Raw genomic sequence first — 22833 nt, forward strand, 5'->3', positions numbered from 1 at the left:
ATTCAAGAAAAGGGGAGTCATTTTCATTAGTCCTGCTACATCAATCATGTACTTCCACAGAGTAGACTCTCCTTGTCCTAAGCACAGGACCCTTTGGAACAGCTGTGGGGGATGGATGCTGCAGGTTAAGGGATTTAGTGAAATGACAGAGCTCTTTTTTTTCTTTGAGTCTTTTCCAACATTGATTTGAGGTTGATTTACATTAGCTTATGTACTTTTTAAAGTAGAAGAATGTATACGTCTTTCATGATCATTATAAACAGGACAATTCTTGGCTAAAAGCCTGAATTAACCTTTGCAAAATGGCTTAACCAAGTTTCCTCCTGAGACAGAACCTCTGGCATTGCTGTTTCACATGCCTGTGCTTATTTAAGGAGCACTTATCAGGCCCCAACTATGTACCCAGAAAGGGCCAAATTCTATGGGAGATAAACTTACAAGCAGAGAAGTCATGGTGTCTACCCTTGAGAAACTAGCATTTAGTTGGGGGAATGGTTGGATAAGTATTTGAAAGAGCTAAGGAGCAAATCTAGAGCAATGCAGAAAAAATGATAGTAACATCGCATAGCACACTATAGTTCTTAGATCATTTTCACATACCTTTCTTTGTTTCACCCACACACTGGTCCTTTGAGATAGTTATTGATGGTATCCCCATTTCACAGATGAGGACACTGAGGCTGAGAGAGATCAGATACTCAAGACAATTAGTAAGGGGCAGAAGCAGAGCACTGTAGTAGTTAAGACCTTGGACTCTGGAGTCAGACAGATTTGAATTTTTAGTTTTGGCTCCAACTCCAATTCCTTACCCCTTCTAAACCTCAGTTTCCCCATTTGTAAGGTTAACAATAGTGTTTACCTCCCACAGGTGTCGTACTAAATGATAAATGTACTGAAGATGCTTAGCACAGGGCTGGGACCACAACATGAACTGGATGAATGTAGCCTTCGCTATGAGGAGGTAGCGAGACAGGACAGAATCCCAGCATTTCCAGCCTCTCAGTACAAGGCCCTGGGTGTGTGACTGGGAGTGAGCTATTTAACGGCTCTGTTTCCTTGTTTGTAAAGAGGGGATAATATAGTGGTTACCTCATAGGCTGATGTGAACATAAAGTGATTTATTACACATACAGCACTTAGAACACTGCGTGCACACAGTAAGCTCCCTAAAAGAATGTACCGCAAAGGCTGAACGATGGACGTGGGGTGAGTTTAGCTAGGAAGGCTTCTTCCAAGCAGCACTCGTCACGTCTATCCTGATGGAACAAATACCAGCAGGAACCTACACGCATATCCTGCTGATCATTCACCTCGCACAGTTGGGGGAGGCATCGTGGCTTGATTTGCAAACCTACCTCTGCTGCCTCTCTTGCACCTGTCGAAACTGTAGGGGCTGCTCAGCAATACACGAAAAATCTAATTTGCTATAAAGTCATTTTTTCCCCCCCAATACATCTGTCCATACTTGAAGGTGGCAAAATACATTTGAGAATTCGCAATCCCGCATAGAGGGTATGAACCTGTCAGCTTGTTCTGTCAACAGGTTTGATGTTAGAGCGTTGTTGTCATCACAGGGAGGCTTGTTATCTGCCAAGCCTGATTGTTTCTCTCTCAAGTGGGAATGCGAAGGTTCTCTAACGGGAGAAAAAAGCTTTACCAAGCCCCAGATACAATTAAAAGCCACAGCCCTTGACTTTGTAAAGTAGAAGGTTTGGTCTTTGCGTTCACAGCTGGTTGAGCTCCATGCCCTAAGGCTCTTTCCTGTTTCCCTCCTCCCCTCCCTCCACCTTTCCTTCCTTTTCTCCCCTTCCATGGTCTGTCTAATGGGGGTGGGAATTGGGTCAGCTTTGTTTACCACTCTGTATTTTTCAAATTAAGTTTCTATTTACTGTACATCTAACAGATGCTTAATACATGATCTTGTTTAGTCCTCAAAAAATCCCTGAGGATTTGAAATAGGCCTGCCTGATGGCAGGGCCTGGAATTTAAACCATGATGCTTGTCCTGAGTCTGTGCAAAGAGCTTGCCTCTCTTGCCTGTTAAGTCACGGAAGTTTTGGGTTTTGTAATAGGGGACTGTAGTTTAATTGTATACCTACATTTTGGACAACTGAGAAGGGTCAAATATAAGCAAGTAGTAGATTAAATAAAAAAACAGGAGAAAATAATCATGGATATAGAAATTAAATGAGATGAATATTGGTGGCTTCTTATAAGTGTCATTCAAATAGATTTTATTAAAATATGACTGGATAATAAGAAAGGGATCAGACTCATGTGGGATCACATTCTGACTCCATACATGGTCTTGGGCAAGTTATCTCATCTATTAAAGAGACTTAATTTCCTCAACTAGAAAACAGAGATGATAACACCTAAATTACAGAGTGGTTAGGAGGACTAAATAAGCTAACATATGTAAAGCACCTGGCTCATGGTTACTCCTAAATTAGTTTATGCTTCCCTCTGTTTGAATCACACCTCTCTTTAGTGGATATAAAAGGGGACATTTTTCAACAACTCAAAGAACCACAACATGGATGTAATTTTATTATAAAAGAAACAGTCTTCTGTCATGACCTGTCCAGATAGGTTAAAAAAAAAAAACTACTTAAAAAACAAAAACAGAGGCTTCCCTGGTGGCGCAGTGGTTGAGAATCTGCCTGCTAATGCAGGGGACACGGGTTCGAGCCCTGGTCTGGGAGGATCCCACATGCCGCGGAGCAACTAGGCCCGTGAGCCACAACTGCTGAGCCTACGCGTCTGGAGCCCGTGCTCCGCAACAAGAGAGGCCGCGATAGTGAGAGGCCCGTGCACCGTGATGAAGAGTGGCCCCCGCTTGCCACAACTAGAGAAAGCCCTCGCATAGAAACGAAGACCCAACACAGCAAAAATAAATTAATTAATTAATAAACTCCTACCCCCAACATCTTAAAACAAAAACAAAGGAGACTAGTGAGGCAACAAAACAAAACTCTCCCCCCATATATATGTATGTATACATATATATATATACACACACACACACACACACATATATATGTATATATATAAAATAATGGCATCCTGCCATCCAGTAAGAGTGGCTTTTTGCTGCCATTACAGCCTTTTCAATTAATTTTTTTGGGAAACCATTGCTAAATAGCAAAAAAGAGATTGAATTAAATTAATAGAATTTTCAGCTTCTCAGAGGAAGCTCCATTGGTATACAACATAATTGCCAGGAGAAAGGAGTGTATGTTTTGAATATGGGCAATGACCTTAGGAGATCCAGGCTGGACTTAGAGAAAGCAATGTGAACTTAGGTCATTTTGCTCTGGGAGATTCCAGTTTCCTGTAATTGATGTTACTTGTGCCAAGGTCCACTATCATAGAAGACAAATGATGCAGATGTGGGCATCTTTTTGTTGCTTTGCTAGGTATAAAAAGGGCATGTGGATAAGTCTCACTGGTAACCAAGTGTCATAAAAAGTTACTTGGGAATGCTACTTTTTCCATAGACTGATTTTGGGAAGAGTATTTTGAAAACCACTCTCTTCAAGCTGTTTAGTTGTAAGTGAAAATAATAAGTGAAAATGTCAATTAATTTCATGGTGGAAAAACAATCAAACTTTAAAACAAAGATACATTTAATGAGGATTCAAGAACTATTCTTCCTCCTCTAGTGTTACTGCTTATTGCTTCCTCTTGGCAACTTCGGCCATGTCAACTTTAGTAATAACGTATGGAAAAATTATCAAGTTCCACCCATTAGAACTGATTTATCCTTTAGTTTTTTAAACCAAATGGTTGGTGGTTTTCACAAAGGGCGACATTTTGCTCTTGCTAAATGACTAATGGTACACTTTGTTTTACATCACCAAAAGAGGAGAGTAATTGACTTGAGAGCTTGTTTAGAAAGGATTTTTGAAGAAACACGTCTTCCAAGAATGGGGCACCTGAAGCATGAATGAAGGTTCTAATCAATCCTCCTTTGTTTCAGAAAATTGAAGACTGTTAAAAGAAAAAAAAAAAAAAAACAGAATGCAAGGAAAAGATGAGATTCTAGAAAAGGCACTGAGCAGAAAGAAAAGCTGATGGATTTAAAAGTTAGGGATTTAAAATGTTAACACTGGCATCTTCTCCTTTTGTAGTATCTATTTTCCGTAGGCTTTAAGTATAAAAGTGTAAAAGTATAAAAGTGAGGACAGACGGTTAAATCAATTTGTGTCACACAGCATTGTAAAAAATGCTTGACATTTTTTCAAGATCAAAATAAAGCCATGTTCATCTCAATCTGACAGGTTCCTGCTTTTTTAAAAAAAAAAATTCCCTTACCATGGGTAATTGATTGCAGGTATACCTCTTTCTCCTGGATTTGAAACCAGTTCTGTGTCAACTGAGGTCTTGAACCACTGATGAAACTGGGATAGATTGGGAGAAAACAGAACCCCCCAAATTGGTGACTGGATATGGAATAATTTGAGAAGGCTTCCTGAAGGAGGAGAATGAAGAGAAGCCCATTTCAGGTGGGAGAAAGCTATATTGTGGGAATAAATCGTATTTAATGGAGATAATAGTAACTTATGTTACCAATTCCCAATTGATAGACATGTCGGTTGTTCTACCATTTCTCTGTTTCAATCAATGATGATCTATCTGTGAATCTAGGCATCTATGTATCTATGCATCTATCTATCTTATGTATTTATACACACACACCACGCAAATATACTTTTAAGATACAGTCTTAGAAATGGAATTACTAATTCAAGTAGCTAAGTAAATTTTTGTAGATATTGTCAAGTTGCCATCTAAACAGTTCATAGAAATGTAGTGTATGGGACTGTTTTCCTCATGCTTATACTGAATGTTATCAAACTTCTAAATCTTTGCTAATCTAATATGTGAGAAATAGTATATTGTGATTTTTATTATTATTTTTTGGTTACAAGGAAGATTAAATTATAATATTTTCACATATACAGGCCATCTGTGTTTCTTTGTAAATTGTCAGTTCATCTTTTCATCCATATTTTCTAAAAAAATTAAGCCTAGCTTTTGTAATTCTTTGGCTTCTAACTTTCAATGTGGTATCTTTTAACTTTTGACCTTTATTTACTTTTATACTTTGTACTGTTTTCATGTTAATATTTTTTGTCTTTACTCCAAAATAATCTCTTGTGGTTTTTTTCTATGTAAATTTATTTATTTCATTCCTTTTAATTTTTAATCCTCTTATTTTATAAGTAACCTTTCGGTTGCACTCTATTCTTAACCTACCACTGAACTTTACTATTTAAGTCACAGGACAGCAGGGCAGACTGGAGGCCACCTTTGCAGCTGCCCTGTCGCCCCTCTTGCCCCTTTAATGAATCTCTTACTCTTTCATCTTCACCTTGGGAACTTCAAAAAACTAAATAGCTGAACAACTCCAGGACAACTCCAATTTTCTCTTGGACAGATGGTGCTTTTGTTTTCCTGAAATGATGATAGTTTTGATATCACACACTATCCAGAAACCATTTCCAAAGATAACTTCTGAGTAGTAGTATGGGGTTTGTGAATGGGAAAGAAGATGAGACTCTGTCCTTTGTACTTATCCTTGTCTGCACTGTTTGGAATGTTTCCATAACCATGTAGTATTTTCAAAAATAAATAAAAACTAATAAATCTTGTATTCTTCAACACTTATAAGCAATGGCCATGGGACAAAGTATGTCATTAGCGTCCCAAAGGTGGCATGAGAAGTCTGAACTCTGATGTTGGTAGAAACGTCTCGACAGATACTCCTGGGATGTGACACCAATGAAGGTCTGTGGACAATGGTGGCAGACCCTAAAGTGGTCCCCCATGATCCCTGTCTTCTGATATTCATGGCCTGTATAATCCCCTCTCTTTGTGAGTGAGACCCAGGACCTGCTTCTAACCAAGAAAACATGGCAAAGGCGATGGGCTGGCACTCCCATGACTGTGTTACATTACATCAGATCACACTCCTTGTTGTTGACTCTCACTCCTGCTCTCCTGCTGGCTTTATAGGAGCAAGGAAACTTTGCCTATCCTTCACCATGCATCCTGCATCCCTGTCCCCACGGTAACGGTTTCAGGTCACAGCTCTGGCTTCCACTGACCTCCTTTCTGGCACCAGGAGATGTCCCTATTTTGTGTGTGCGTTAATTTGGCTTTGCATTTATAAGAATTTTTATTGTATTTTACAAACCCTTTCTAGGGGTTGCAGTGGGAGGGTTTTCAGGTTTCCTAGTCTGCCATATTGCTGAAACTGGATCAATCAAAAGTGGATTTTTCTAAAGTTCTAAGTCATATTTCCTATCTCTGGGGGCCTTAAAGTTTTGTTTGGTAACAACCACTTCAATGCCTCAAAGTGTCAGCTCTCACCCTGCAATCACCTTCCTCACTCAGCATCGCTATGGGCCACAAATCACAAGACTCCAGATACCACCTGGTAAAGTCCCACCTCTTCCTACCCTCAGATGCAAGTACATATATGAACATATGCTCACACATATGCTTGTCTTCCTTCCCTGTCCACAGAACTTCTGAGGGGATACCAATAGGCCAGAAACCAGTAAAAGCAGGAAGCTGTTGCCATAATGAACTCTCCCTCGTTCCCTGAGAGTGCCATGTTCTCTTGGATATTCTCTGAACTTACTATTCCCTGCTTGGGCTATTCTCCTTCCTCCCATCTGGCAAACTCCTGTTCGTCATTCAAAACCCAGCTCAGTCATCCCTCTGCAAAGCTTTTCCTGCCCCTTTATTGCCTTGCATATCCTTCTATTATTGGATTCATCACACTATACTTTTGCATTTAAATGTCTATCTTCCTCACTAAGCTTTGTGCTCTTTGTATCTTTAATGCCTGGCCCTGTTGTTACCTGGCTCATAGTAGGCATTCAACGAATGTTTACTGACTTTAACTTAGGATTTCAGCGTGACATCAGGGAAATGTACTGTCAACAGTGATGCTTCTACTGGCAATCTTCCCCCAGTACCTTGAAATTTGGGAAAGTAACACAGAGGTTATATCTTTTCAAAGGTATTAAAAGGGAGAACTTTTTGGGAATGTAAAATGGTACAACCACCATGGGAGCCAGTCTGATGGTTCCTCAAAAAGTTAAACATAGAATTACCATACGATCTAGTAATTCCACTTCTGGTATATACCCCAAAGAACGGATACCAGGGACTCAAATATGTACTTAACATCAATATTCATAGCAGCATTATTCACAGTAGCCAAAGGTAGAAACAACCCAAATGGCTATCAACAGAGGAATGGAAAAACAAAATATACATACAATGTGTGTATGTTGAATATAAATACAATGGAATATTATTCACCCTTAAAAAGGAACTTCTCATACATGCAACAACAATGGATGAACCTTGAAAACATTATACTAAGTGAAAGAAGCCAGACACATAAAAGGACAAATACTATGTGATTTCAGCTATATGTAGTATCCAGAATAGGCAGATTCATCAAGACAGAAAGCAAAATGGTGGTTGCCAGGAGCTGAGGGGAGGGAGTAGTGGGGAGTTATTGTTTAATGGGTACAGAGTTTCTACTTGGGATGATGAAAAAGTTCTGGAAATGGATAGTGGTGATGGTTACACAACTTTGTTAGCATATCTAATACCACTGAACTGTACACTTAAAAATGCTTAAGACAGGACTTCCCTGGTGGTGCAGTGGTTAAGAAACCGCCTGCCAATGCAGGGGACACGGGTTCGAGCCCTGGTCCGGGAAGATCCCATGTGCCGCGGAGCAATTAAACCCGTGAGCCACAACTACTGAGCCTGCGCTCTGGAGCTCGCGAGCCACAACTACTGAAGCCCACGCGCCTAGAGCCTGTGCTCCACAAGAGAAGCCACCGCAATGAGAAGCCCGTGCACCGCAACCAAGAGTAGCCCCCGCTCAGCGCAACTAGAGAAAGCCCGCGCGCAGCAAGGAAGACACAATGCAGCCAAAAATAAATAAAAATAAATTTTAAAAAATGGTTAAGACAATAAATTTTAAGTTATGTGTATTTTACCACGATAAAGAAGCAACTTGGTCTCCCTGGGATTGGGGAAGGGTAAAATTCATCTACAGAAAGGATCCACATCTGAGGGTCTGGCCTCTTGTCCCAGGGAAGAGGCAACATCTGCAATCAGAGCTTAATTTTCCCTGCAAATTACTTAGGAACAAAGAGAAAAAGAAATAACTCCTTGTTGCTTCTTCTGAAATGAATTTAGATTCAAAGAGCATTTCCTTGTACCACCTGGATTAGGTCTTAATATTTCCAAGTGATACTATAGTGGTAGAATCAGCTTTGCTATTAGATCAAACACTGCATTAGCCGGTAAATGTTACAGTATAACCAGAAATTTCAGCCAACCAGGTTAAGCCCAAGTCAGCGATTGGTTTATGCTGCATTTCCTGCACAAGCTGGGGAGAAAGGCTCGAGCCTTCTTTGTTGCAGGCAAACCTGAAGACCCAGGTCAGAGAATGCATCACACTTCCCTTGCCGGAATTTCACCACATAATCATAATGCAAACTGACGGAGGGAGTTGGAAAACAGACTGTATCTGTCTTCATTCGGCCTGTGCTAAACACAGACAGCATGTGATTGTGTTATAAACTCTTGAGACAGACCTGCTTCTGGAAACCTGTCCTGTTGCTGCTGCCATGGCAACTGCTGGAGGTTTTGGTGCTGTCTTGGCCCTTCCTCCAGTACTTGGCGGTGAAGTGTGACTTCTGTTAAGTGCTTTAGGAAAGCCCAATTTTGAAGACTGCTGCAGTCTCTGAACATCATAAGTGGAATTGTGTCTTCTTTTCGCTGCTCAGTGCGAAAGTTGCTATTTGGGGTCTGAGCCCTCTCTCTGCCGGTGCTCCTCAGAGGATCTGGGTTGCCCCTTTTGGGGGGGTGCTTACGTAACCTGGAGATGAGACGGGGCCTGCTCCTATCCCACTGTGTGACTCCCACAGTGGAAAAATAACTACAGCCATGGTGGTGAGTAAGTAGGGGGAAAAAGCAAAGAACTGAATGATGTGCTTCTCTGGCATCATGTGACAGTTTTGAGGGGGAGATTCTCATAATAGTGCTTCAGGATAGAAGCAACAGCCAACACTGAAAAATATCAAGCAGCAGTTTAGAAAATGTTGATTGCAATTTCCAATTTCATTAACATGACTTTCTAGGTTAGAGGATTAAATAGAATGCACAATCTGAGAAGTGGATTTAAAGCATCTTTTTAGACTTCGTTTTAATACACAATATTTACAAGTCATTGTGGCATGTGACTCTGACCATTGTCGATGCTGGAGGACCACTGTTCACTAACATTTTTTGTAAAGATAAATGGTTTTGTAAGAAATTAGGAATAGATCTTTATATTTAAAATGACTCCTTTCTTCAGGTTTTCATTTATACATAATTAAAATTCATAGAAGTACATAAAAGGCACTGGGTCTGAGGATGGTCAGACCTTAATGTAGTAAGAAGAAATTAGTTTTCTGCATAATAAGGGCTTAGGAATTTGTAATTCGTGGCTTTTATCATTTTGCTGTGCCTCATATTTTTGCATTGCTTATCACAGTGTATTAACGAATATTCATTAAATCCCTGTGAACAAAATCCCTTGAGTTAAAAGACTGATATCATCACTGTCTTACCTACTTTGTCAGAAGAGAGAAATGAAGATGGATTGAGCTTGTTCTTTCCTTCCTAGAGGAATTTGGCTAGAATAATAATTCACTTGCCTAAAACTGGCTGGAAAACATGGGAGGGAGGTGGAAAAGAGGCTGGAAGGGAAGAAGAAAGCATCTATATTTAAAATTTTTACTTATATTCTGACTCCCTGGAGATTTGAAGGAAGGCAAGGCTCTTGGCTTCATCTAAACTTTGGATTATGTTGCTTCCACTGGTGACTATGTAAATGGATTCATAACACTTAACACATGCCAGCTCACGTGCCCCTTCTGTTTTCTTTGCATCATGTTGCAGATCTGCTTGTTTGTGTTCCCTCAGTCTCTCTGGGACATTTGCCTCAGATGCCCCAACACCAAGGAGTCCTCTGATCAGAATGGTGGAGTGTGCGGCCCAGAAGCAGATATCTGGCCTCAGGGAGAATCTCAGAGCACCTGCTCCCAGCACAGAGGTCACTTCACCTACTACACAGTGGACATCCACCACGTGACCCCTGGGATCAAGGGCGGATGCACGCAAAGCATCATATACCATGTGTTTATCAAACTCTCTAAAGTCACCATCACTCTTCCTGGTTGACCTTCCTCTTTGGATTCAACTTTTTGTTGTTGCTTTTGTTTGGTAAACCTTTACTTGGTCATATCCTGTATTTGAGTAGAGTATCTCTGTTTTGAAATTGAAGTTCAACTTCACACTTTTCTTACAACATTCATTTGTATAGAAAAGATACGTACAGACGCATATGCATATGTAGCAGGAAGAAAATTTGTTATTTTGAGGTTTAACGGAGAAACTAAGGGGGTGCAGGAAAAGGAGATGGGAGAGAGAGGTCTCTTTAGAGACAGTGGAGAGAAGGAAATAAGGCCTATCAGAGATGGTAGGCAACTTTAGAAATAGTGATGTCTGATTTATATATCTATTATATATATATAATTCACATGGTTCAAAAATCAAAAATTGGAATCTCCCTCCCACCCCATCCCCAATTTATCCAAACCACGTCTTCCACTTTCCCTGCCCTAGTAACAACTGTTATTTTCTCAGGAAAGTTTCCGGAGTTTCTCTGTGCATATACAAGCAAATATGAATAAATCTATTGATTTATTTGTTCATTCAACAAATTATCAAGTGTTCCAGGCAAAACACAGAGAAAGATTCCTGTCCCCCGAAAGATGACATTCTAACTGGAAGAGACAGATGATAAACCATAGGCGTAATAAATTTGAAAACAATATTTTCCATTAGATTAATGGGGCTAATGAAGAAGGTCAAGGAGAATCAATATGGGGAGGTGGGCTGCTATTTTCAACGTGGTGGTCAGAGGAGGCCTTGTAGAGAAGGTGATATTTGAGCAACGACTTGAGTTGAGAAATACCCATCGGGGAAAAGTTCAATCCCATTCATAATGAGAAAATGGTCTTCACCTGTGTTTCCCATGTAACCAAGAGGCCGTCTCAATTACACTGGGAGGCCGGCACACACTGCCACATGGAAGGGGATACACATATTCACCCCACAGTCAATCCTCCTCAGGAAAACACACATTATATTGCTAGTATAAAATTTTCTTCTTCTAGGAAGAAACCAGAAGCTGCTGCAGTTCAGCTGTGGTGACCACATCTATGAGGTAAAGCAAAGCAAATCTGTTTCTTTGCTTCCAGCAGTAGCAGACAGGGCATAGAGAGGGTAATATAAAGTCTTCTCACTTATTGAGCACTTACTATGTACCAGGCCCCCTGCTAAGTACGTTATCTCATCTGATTCTTACAGTCTTGCAGGAAGGGTATTTCTCTTTATTTTTATAGATTAACTTTATTAATTTTATATATAAAAATCTTAAACTCAGGTTATGGAAACTGGCCAAGGTCACAAAGGCCCTAAGTGTCTAATTCTGAAGCCAAAGATTCTGGAGTAGATTAGACTCACTGCAGTCCTTGCTTTGGAAAGTAAATACCAGGCAGGGGAGTCATCTGCCTTCTGTCCTTCATGTTTAGAGCAGCTGGGCAGTGGCTTTGAGTAGTACAGGTAAATATGTATGCAATGTATGTAATGCTATCATTCTGTGGTTACTTACAGAATGCGTCATACTTGGCATTCAGCTTGATATTTTTTCCCCTTTTGTTATAAAATACCATATCAAATCCACTCTTGTGAGGCCATCAAACGTCTTCATTGACTGTCACATCACTAAGCTTACCTCCAGGTTGCTAAGGCAGTTTTAAAATTAATTGCAGGGTTCCCACATAAAACTCACAGAGTCATTGTTTTGTTACTATGATAAACATAGTTTTGTTACTATGTTTTGCTATTTAAAAGTTTTAAGAACACATAATCTCACATAGCTTCCAGACCACTATTTGTTAGGTGACTAAATTCCTTGATTTATTGCTGACAGAGTTTACAGGAAACAATTTTTTAGTCAAGTAGATCTATTTTAGGAAAAAAATAGATCCTACTTACATTAATGTTTACATTAAAATTGTATCTCTGATGTTCCTATCTCTATCTGAATTCTATGTACTCATTAAAGGCAACAAATGTAATATCTTTATGGGATAAAACCCATTCCCAGGCCAAAGCCAGATGCTTTATTTGAGTTACTGGAGCTGGACTGTCAATTCTGTAATTAATACATCAATATTCAGCCCTTCAAAAATGTGGTCATTTTTCTGTTCTTCTATTCTTCTCTTTGATTCTTAGAAAGCAAGATCTAAAACAAACTTGAGTTTGTAAACCTGATAAAGAATTAACCCAAGTACTTCTTCCTGTCGTTGAAGATGTATTTTAGAGATTGAACGGTCAGCCTTGAAGTACTCCGTTTTGCAGAAATGAAAGGTCTGAGAAGTTACTCAGTTAGGATCTTTTTATGTGTGACTAATGTATAAAGCAAATGCATCTGTGATTCCAAAAACATAATTTTAAGAAATATGTTTAGTTATTGTTTCTCAATATGCCACATATTCACTTCATTTTTAGATGCTTCCACCATAAGTGATACATAGAAATGATATAGGAGGGACAGAGATCGATAGAAAAAGAGTTTCTGATATTCTGTTGTGGTTTAAAAATTATCTAGAAGCAATACTCAGAAATATTCCCCTGGGACTTCCCTGGCGGTCATGGTTAAGACCCCATGCTTCCAATGCAGGGGTGCGGGTTTGATCCCTGGTCAGGAAACTAAGATCCCACATGCTGAGTGGCGCGGGCAAAAAAAAAAAAAAAAACTAAAAGAAAAAAGGAATGTTCCCTAAACAGTTGCCGGCTTCAGCCTACATTTTGTAGCAAACTCCAGTTTGATGTCCAAAGATACTCTTTATGGGAGGAAAACAAAAATCATAAGTGTAGAACCACTTGGCACTTTTTGGAAGTTCTTGTAAGCTGCCAAACAGTTCTAGCCTGAAGTACAGACAACAGAACAAGTGAAACCACTCACATGGTTACAAAGGCAAAAATGTCCTTGTCTGTTTTATTGTTATCATCATTATTATGATCTTTGATACTAAGTCTAGGAAAACTGCTTTCTATTGGCTTTAGATATATCTTTAATTACCTGCACATAGTAGATGCTTGGTAACTTTTTTTTTTAAATGAATGAATGAATGAGATGTCTATGTTTATGGCTGAAATGGGAAAGAGTTGGAGGATCTTAAATATTTCAGAGTTGTTACATGAGTCAGCAATACAGTACTCATGCTAAGGAGCATCTTTCAGAATTATCTTTTCCCAAGTTATTTCCTGCACGAATCATTCCAAAGTTCTTTCAGACATAGTGGGACTCCCGAATGCCTATGATGTAAAGCCTCTGCAATGTGTGAACGTGTAGGAAGTGCTTTTAAGATTTTCTTTCCCAATCATCTTGCTTTTTGCCAGATGACACAACGGAAGTGCAATATGTAGGTGGACATTTTCTAAATTATAAAATATAGGCGGCTAGTGGGTGACTGCAGAGGCAATGGCATTCAAAGTGGAGAAGATAAGGTTTGAGAGTTCGAAAAAGCACTAATTCTTTCACAATTAATAAAGAGTCATGAAATGTGATACTAATAGAAAGGATAAAGGAACCAAAAACATACCCTCAGCATTCTGCAGGAAGAAGTGCTAGAAAGGCAAAGATCGTATTTTTTGAACCAAAACTTTCATTTTCTATGCTCTTCCACTAACCTAATCTCCCATTTTTGGATTTTACACACACACACACACACACACACACACACACACACACCCTTACATACAAAAGTATAGTGTAAGCAAATGTGATTTATAAAACAAAATTAGACCATACAGTATCTTCTAAATAAAGTAAAAATTGGAAAATGTCTTCTTTGTGCAGGATTCCATATGGTGACATTGAATAGTTTAGTCCCAAGTCACTGCATTAGGGAGTTTAGCAGCAACAGAAGTTTGATTGTCAGCCTTGGAGAATGACACTTGGTTTTGTTGTTACACCAAGAGTGGAGCCATCTCTCTAGGGCCGACCTATCGGAGATTGCTGTGTAAAATCAAAATGCCAGTGTCTTACTGAGCCTTGAAACATAAAACTGTCACAAAGTCAGGAATCCTCACATTGAATGACCAGCTCATTTTCTCCCTGTAGAAGACCAACAAGGGAAGTCAGGCCGGAAAAGAAGATTTTGTGAGCAGCATGGATTCAAAACACAGGAAATGAGGCCAGCTGAAGGTATTAAGCTGGGGGTGGCCAGTGCAGATGTATCCAGGGGCCAGGGACGTAAGCGAGCTGAGTGAAGGGGCCTGGTGTGGGCTGTGGACAGCAGAGAGCCGTCTGCAGGGGACAGCTCTTACACAGCTCTAGCTGACTGCTGCCACGTGGGAGTGTGGGATTTTTCAAAAAAAGTAATAAAAGGATAATCTTACGTAAAATCTTTTCAATAAAACAAAGTTTCCAGTTAAAAAGAACCTAACAGAGCCAGACGAATCCAGCTGTAAGCGAGGTTAGGTGCCCAGTACTCCAGTTTGCGACCTCTGCCTTGAATTTCCAAAGCCTGATGCATCTGGCTCACATGATCTTGAGCCATAAGACTCAAGTAATTCAGAGCCATTGGTTAAGGCTCCCGTCCCCTGAACAATGTTTAGACACACACAGCCAACACTTGTCTGAGTGACACTTTTTCCTGTATTTCTCTGATGGACCAACATCACACACCGCCCCCCCCCCACACACTTTGGGTGAACATACTCTTTAGGTATCATAATATATTCATTCTTTGACAGCCCAGTCTTGCTGACCTGACAGCTGTCTGGTCTCTAAGCAGATTTATATTCTCAGCTCTGATCACTATATATTGATTGCACAGTTTAATGCTCAAGTGAATCTTTATTTCCCTCATTTTTAAGTTCCAGGGGGACACATCACTGTATCTTCATGAACTGATAAGACTGTCTTATAAAACGTACATCATTTTGTCAAAATCATAATTTACTTTTAGCGCTGCCCATTTGACCTGGGATACATTATTTTCCCTACCTTTTGATAAAAACAGTGATCTCCCAGGTGGCTTGTTTAGAATAGAACCCATCAAATGGGCCATTTGTATGACATCTGTATTACAGTTTTGAAAAGATAGAGAGTAATATGTGAGAACTGTTTAGGATGAAAGAAACTGCAGAAATGATTATTAATGTTTTTCTGTCTAACCACAGCTGGCTCATTAGCTATGCTATTTTTGAAATCAGCAGCATGGCCATAGAAACACTTTCTTCTCAATTTGCCACACCAGTAGGCATATGGTGCTGATGTCAGCATGACAAAATTGAGGCAGCGAGGCCTTAAAAAACAACCCATATTATTATGTTTTACTTTGGGTGCTAACTTGAGATTGAGCAGCTGTTCAACAAGTGTGGGAGGCACTTCAGAGACAGATATTGGGTCTGGACCTGAAATTCTGCAGGATGGAATGGAAGGTTCTGTCCTACAAGGTACCAATCTGGGCTTCAACTCCTAGACAGGATGCACACTGCAGAGAGGCTGTGGTTCACAGTCCTCAGCCCTCCACAGAGAACTGAAAACATGTTTTATTTGGCCAGTCTGATCTGAAAGAAGTGTTGGGAATATTCAGTACGGAGGGACATTTTATCTGACAAATGACACCTGGCCCTGAAGTTTTGGTTGACTTAAACAACTGTTCCACGGAGGGAGAATTTTCAGAGCAGTTCACTGAAGAGACAGGGAGCTACTTGAGCCATCCACACCCAGAACTTAGGGGTCCAGCTTTCTTTGCTTATAAACTACTCGCTCAAATCATGAAAGAAATTTCTCATTATGGAAAATTTCAAACATGCACAGAGGTCGAGGGAATACTATAATGACCCCCCTCCCCATGTACTCTGCAACCAGTCTCACCAGTTATCAACTTTGGCCAATTTGTTTCATTTATACATCTACTTGCCATTTCTACCCCCAATGTATTATTTTGAAGTAAACCTTAGGCATTATCTAAAATATTTCAGTGTGTATCTTTAAATAATGACTCTTTTTCTAAAACACACAATAGCATTATTACATCTAAAATTAAACGATAATACCTAAATATCATCAAAGATCTAGTCAATGTTTTAATTTGCCTGATTATCTCATAAATAGCTTATAGTTTGTTCAAATTAGGATCCAAACAAGGTCCACCGATTGCAGTTGGTTGCTGTGTCTCCTAAAGTATCTTTCTCTCTTTTATTTTATTTTATTTTTTAAAATTTATTTATTTTTATTTTTGGCTGTGTTGGGTCTTTGTTGCTGCGCACGGGCTCTCTCTAGCTGCGGTGCGCGGGGGCCACTCTTCGTTGCGGTGCGTGGGCTTCTCATTGCATCGGCCTCCCTTGTTGTGGAGCATGGGCTTTAGAGCGCAGGCTCAGTAGCTGTGGCTCGCGGGCTTAGTTGCTCCGCGGCATGTGGGATCTTCCTGCACCAGGGCTTGAACCCGTGTCCCCTGCACTGGCAGGCGGATTCTTAACCACTGCGCCACCAGGGAAGTCCCCTCTTTCTCTTTTTTAAAACAATTAATTTTATTAGAATATAAAATAAAGATATGGAAAATTACATGAAACAAATGTATGACAATTAATTTTTATAAAAGTGAACAGCTTTGTAACTACAACCCAGGTCAGAAAATAAAACTTTGGCTTCCACTTCAGAAGCTCTGTCCATGAGACTCATTCCAATGATGAACACTTTCTTCCCCAATTACTTTTACAGTAATTGCTGCTTTGCAAATAGTTTTATCACCCAATTGTGATCAAATGTCCCTGGACATTATAATTTAGTCTTGCCTATTACAAAATATATTTTAAGTTTTAACTTAATGATCTCTTTCTTTCCCTTACATTTTATCTGCGTCCTTCGACTGGCAGAGTTTCCCACAGCCTGGATTCTGTTGAGTGCATGCTCGTGGTGTAATTCAACAGGTTCTCTGTCCTCTGTATTTCCTGCAAATTGGCAGCTGGATCACCTTGATCCCCTTGTCAAGGCAAGCAGGTGTCGGGCAATTCTGTAGTAGGCACATCAGGTTGTCTCCCTCGGTGTGATGTCAGCAGCCATTGGTGATTATTACTGCCTGTTATCTAGTAGTTCACTTGGTTTGCAGAATGGAGATATTCTAATTTTAATAATTTCTACTCATTTGTTAGTTGAAACACTATTATAAAGAGATACTCCCCCAATCTATTATTTGGTTACCCAGTGGTATATAGTTCATATAGAAAGGCAGGATAGATTCTTTATTTTTATTTAAACCATTTTTCAAGATAATGAATTGATGCCCTATCACATTCTGAAGGTGATCAATTCTTTTTGAGCTCATAGATTTAAACATATTTGATTTGTTTTAATCCATCAAAATTACTATTATCATGACTGAAGCTCCAGTTCTCTCATCTTTGGCCAGTGAAATCTTCTTCAGGTGGGCTGTGAAATGTTTTGAGGTGATCCTAACAGTCTTTGATAACCTCCTTGGTATTTGATAGACAAGATATTCCCGGCTCATCTTGTCATTTTCTGCCACAGACTTGGAATTAGCCATTTTTTCCAGAGGCTCTGGTTTCTTTTAGTGAGAAATAGTATTTCAAGGCCACAGTGTGGGCCCTAGGGATGCTCATTGCTAATAGGTCGGTCATTGTTTCTACTCAGTCTCTGCCTTTGTCTGTCTCTATATATTTATATACGTATATAACTTTTATATTTATATATTTATATAACATATAATATATAAAAACATACTTTTTGAATCATTTAAAAATAAGTTGCAAATATCATGACACTTCACCCCAAATGACACTTTCAATGACTTGATAATATCATCTAACATACAGTCCACTTATCTTCAAAATGGCATTTACATATTTTTAAAATCCAAGATGAGGGGACCTCCCTGGTGGTGCAGTGGCTAAGACTCCAAGCTCCTAATGCAGGGGGCCCAGGTTCGTTCGATCCCTGGTCAGGGAACTAGATCCCACATGCATGCTGCAACTAAGGAGCCCGAGTGCTGCAACTAAGGAGCCCGACTGCCACAACTAAGGAGCCTGCAGACTGCAACTAAGGCACCCACGTGCTGCAACTAAGGAGCCCGCCTGCCGCAACTAAGGCCTGGTGCAACCTAAATAAATAAATAAATAAATAAATAATTTTAAATAATCCAAGATGAAATCCAGATTCATGCATTATGTCTGGCTGTTACATCTCTTTCGTCTCCTTTAATACAGAATAGTATCCCTCTGCCTTTTCTTCTTTCTTTCCTGACACTGACATTTTGAAGAAGCTGACTTACTGTCTTATAGATTTGCCACAATTCTGGATTGGTCCTAATGATAAGATTCAAGTTAAACATTTTGGCAGGACAACTACATAAATGACATTGTGTATTTCCCCCTGTAGCTTATGAGAAAGAGGTACAGAATGTAAATTTTGTTCTGTTATTACTGAGAAACAAGTTTGATCACTTGGTTAAGGCGCGTCTGCCAGATATCTTCACCGTAAACATATTTTTTCATTTTTGATTAAAGAAGAATCTGTGGGGTAATCATTTGAATAATATAACTATCTTATTCTCCAACAAACTTTCACCCAATGGTTTTAGCATCCTTTATTAATCCTTGCCCGAATCAATTATTATATAAGGGTTACAAAATGATGATTTCTAATGAGATCATTTTGTTTCTATTTATTATCTCCTTCTCTCTAAGTTATTCTTCTATAAAGGTCTTTTCCTCTTTTCTCTTTTTCTATCTCTCTCTCTGAGTATCACTAGGGGTATCATGGATTTTCAAAATGATATTCCATATGGCCAGTGGCAACACCTTTGAGCTGGCTCCTTCAAAATGTTTTGTCCACTTTAGCTTTCTTGTCACAATCAGAAGGGCATTTTATAGACTATATGGAAATACATAATATAAGGTCACACACCACTTATCAATTTCTAGCACAGTGACCAGAATCCTGTCACATTTGTTGAAATGAACTAAATTTGCACCCTCCTGAACCATGTCCCTTCTTGGTATGAGTCCAGCCAGCAAAGAGCATTGCAAGTGTTACTGAAGGAAAGGGAGGGTGGTGGGGTGGGGTTTGGGAGACAGGCCTAGCCAGGACTAAATTCTGCTTCTAGTCCATTAATAGCCTAATAGACCATTAAGGTCTCAGGAAGTGGTTCAACCTCTCTGAGTTTCAGTTTGCTAATCTTTTAAAAAGAGAGAGAGAGAGAATAATAAGATCTATCTGATAGGAGTGACTCTGAGGTTTACAGAGTGTCTGGTTCGCTGCAGGCATTCAGTAAATACAGCAATCACACCGCACCCAGAGTCTGAAATATCGAATGGCATAAAAATCCAATTTAATACTCGTTTTTTTGCTTTCTGTTCCAGAAGGAAAGGCTCATCAGGGAGGGAGCCTGTTGAGGGCTGCCCTTGGGTACAGATTTGGTAGGAGTCTATCTTGTTTTTATCCCTTCCATGACTGAAAGATGAGATCCTGATTTGCGAGCGGAATTTTTTTCTGTCTACAGATAAGTGTTTGTCTCCTCTCTGGGTTCGTCCACCCTCTCCCTCTTTCCTTCTTTCTTTTTTCCTTTCTTCCTTTCTTTTGTATCATGGTAAAATAGATACAACATTAAATTTATCATTTTAATCATTTTAAAGTGTACAGCTCGGTGGTACTAGGTACATTCACATTGTGAAACCACTGCCACCATCCATCTCCAGAACTTTTCATCTTCCCAAACTGAAACTTCGCATCCATTAAACACTAACTCCCCACCCTCCCCTCTCCCCAGCCCCTGGTAACTACCAGTCTACTTTCTATAAATTTGACTACTTTAGGTTAACTCATATAAGTGGAATCACATATTTGTCTTTTAGTTTTTGTTTAACAGCTCATACCTCATTTCTCATTTTAAAATGTTTTGTGGGAAGAGGAAAAAAATACAATGCAGTATAAAACGCTGACAGCATCAAGTTTCTTATACAGTTTTCAACCTACCAGAAAGATAAACAAATAACCGACAACAGAGGGACAAGGCTTTTTTTTTCTGTTTGCTCTCAGTATTAAAGCTAAAAGTTGTATTATTGAGTAAAAACAAAATAAAAATGGGGAGACAAAATTCTCTGGGTAAATGGCTCTTCTGGCATTCTATATCTTTTCCTCAAATTATCACCTTATTTTGTTATCTCTACATTTTAAAGACACCCAGAACTGCCCTTTGAGGATGAGCACATCACTTACCACTGGACGGGTTGGACAGCTGTCATGCTCTGAGGGGAGGTTGGGTTAGGTTGGGGGACGGGGGGAAAATGCTACAACCTGTAGCCTCTTTCCCAAGGCAATGTGCCTCTTTGACCCTGGGGAGACTCCCTCAGTGACTGATTAAGGGCTATGTTAGAAATGTCCAGAGAACAGAGGAAGAATTCAGTCCAATTCAGTCTCTCACCGCTGAGCCAGAGGTCTCCAGTGACCCTACCTCTCACGTGCCAAGTCTCACCTTATATGCCCCATCCCTTCTCATATAAGATGCAGCTTGCCGTGCGGGCAGAAGTACCATCCCTCCGTGGGCACTGTAGGACCCTGTTGCCGCGCCTCCTTCGGCAGAAACCACATCACAATTTGGGTGTTATGGGAAAAGCAATCCCATTTGTTGATGTCCACCTTACAGCCCTCACATGATAGAAGAAGCAGTACTAAGCCACCTCTTCCTGTTCACCAGGAGTCAACTCCAAGCCCAATAAGCCCTGTAATTCTGCATACCTACAGTGGCCTGAGTAACAGACAAACTGCTGTCTATGTGAGCAGCTTCTCCTGCTGGGCCACAGACAAGCAGCTGAGCCAGGTTATTCACTTCGTAGGAGTCTGTGGTGTGGTGGAGTTGAAATTTACAGAGAGTGGAGCAAATGGCCAGTCCAAGGGGGTATGCTGAGGAGGTGGAAGCCTCTGAAAACTGTCCGCAAAACTGTTGGAAATTCTTGCCAGAAAAGTACTTAATGGAGAAAAAGTGGATGTGAGGTCAGCCACCTGGCAGAACCTGCCACAGTTTGAGGCAGGGGCTCAGAACGTGAATGTATTTGAGTGTCAAGAGTGGAAAAAGCTCCATGGGACCATGCCCGAGATTCTAGTGGTTCTGTTGGTGGATGGGCCACACTCTGAGCAACTTGTACTCTCATTCGTCCACATGGATAAGCCCCTCAGTGTGCTGCCCGACTTCAATTGCCCTCCTTCAGCCCTTCACCTGATGGGTCTGGTCCCAGTCCCAATTCCATCCCTACCACTTCTCTCCTCAAGCTTTGGAGTCCCTCCTCTTCCTTCTGGCATCTACCATGAGCATCTCATGCCCCTCCATTATCTCCTTATTTAGCTGTACCTTCTCCTGGGTCATCCCACAGCCTTTACCTCGATCCAGCCTTCTCTCCCCCACCAAATGCTACAGTGGGGCCTCCACCAGATATTTACATGAAGGCCTTTGGCCCCTCTATCCACCACTGCAGCCAAGATTTGGGCTTTCCACCCTCTATGGTGAGTGAAGCTGAATTTGGAGAGATCATGAAGCAAAAGAGAGCAATTTCCAACAGTGCCACTTCCAAAGTGATTTCTGGAGCCCATGCAGGGGATTACAGTGACTTGATTGAGATGATGCTTGCAGCTATTACTGTTATCAAACAGTCTCAGGTCGTCAGTGATGAGTGTTGCTGTGTCCTCATCTCCCCCCTTAAGAGCTTCATGGCACGGAAGCCAAGTCCTACAGTGTGGGTGCCAGCAGGAGCTCTTCCAGAAAAAGACATCTGTTCAGAGATTGTCTAGCTGGTCCCAAGAGAGCAGCAGGAGGCACCAGGACCTGTTCCTTAATGAAGATCAGCATGATGATTATTTCCAAGAAAGGAACCAGGAGCCCAAGAGATACCAGAATAAAGAATGGGACTGGCACCATTCAGAAAGGAGTCTGGTTGGAAGGAAATTTTTTTAATGGACTTGCATCTCCTCACCTTCATCAGGCATGTAGGTGGATGTACCTGAGAATTTGAAGCCCTGGATTCCTCTGAGTGGGAAGAAACATTCCCTTCTATCTTGCTAGAGAAGAGCAGCACCCCCTTTGCCAATAGGTGACACAAGGGCTTTACCTGAGGCAGATGTAAGATGATACTTGTCCTGATCAAGATTGACCCCAGCTTCCATCATTGCCATCAGATTATTTTTATTGAAGTATAGTTGATTTACAATGTTGTGTTAGTTTCAGGTATACAGCAAAGTGATTCAGTTATACATATATATGTGTATATATATATGTGTGTCTGCAGATATATCTATTCTTTTTCAGATTCTTTTCCATTATAGGCTATTACAAGATATTGAATATAGTTCCCTGTGCTATACAGTAGGTCCTTGACGTTTATATGTTTTATTTATAGTGGTGTGTATCTGTTAATCCCAAGCTCCTAATTTATCTCTCCCCTACTCCCTTTCTACTTTGGTAACCATAAGTTTGTTTTCTATGTCTGTGAGTCTGTTTCTGTTTTGTAAATAAGTCCATTTGTATCATTTTTTTGGATTCCACATATAAGTGATATCATATGATAATTTGTCTTTCTCTGTCTGACTTACTTCACTTTGTATGATACTCTCTAGGTCCATCCATGTTGCTACAAATGGCATTATTTCATT

The 22833-nt window shown here is 40.3% G+C and overlaps 1 pseudogene; it reads left to right on the forward strand.

The window, feature by feature from the left end:
- The first annotated feature begins 1195 nt into the window (after positions 1 to 1195).
- On the forward strand, positions 1196 to 22138 carry LOC114903903 (annotated as a pseudogene).
- Positions 22139 to 22833: the final 695 nt, after the last annotated feature.

Source organism: Monodon monoceros, unplaced genomic scaffold, assembly GCF_005190385.1.
Source record: "Monodon monoceros isolate NGI ecotype Baffin Bay Population unplaced genomic scaffold, NGI_Narwhal_1 Super_Scaffold_21, whole genome shotgun sequence".
Lineage (NCBI taxonomy): Eukaryota > Metazoa > Chordata > Mammalia > Artiodactyla > Monodontidae > Monodon > Monodon monoceros.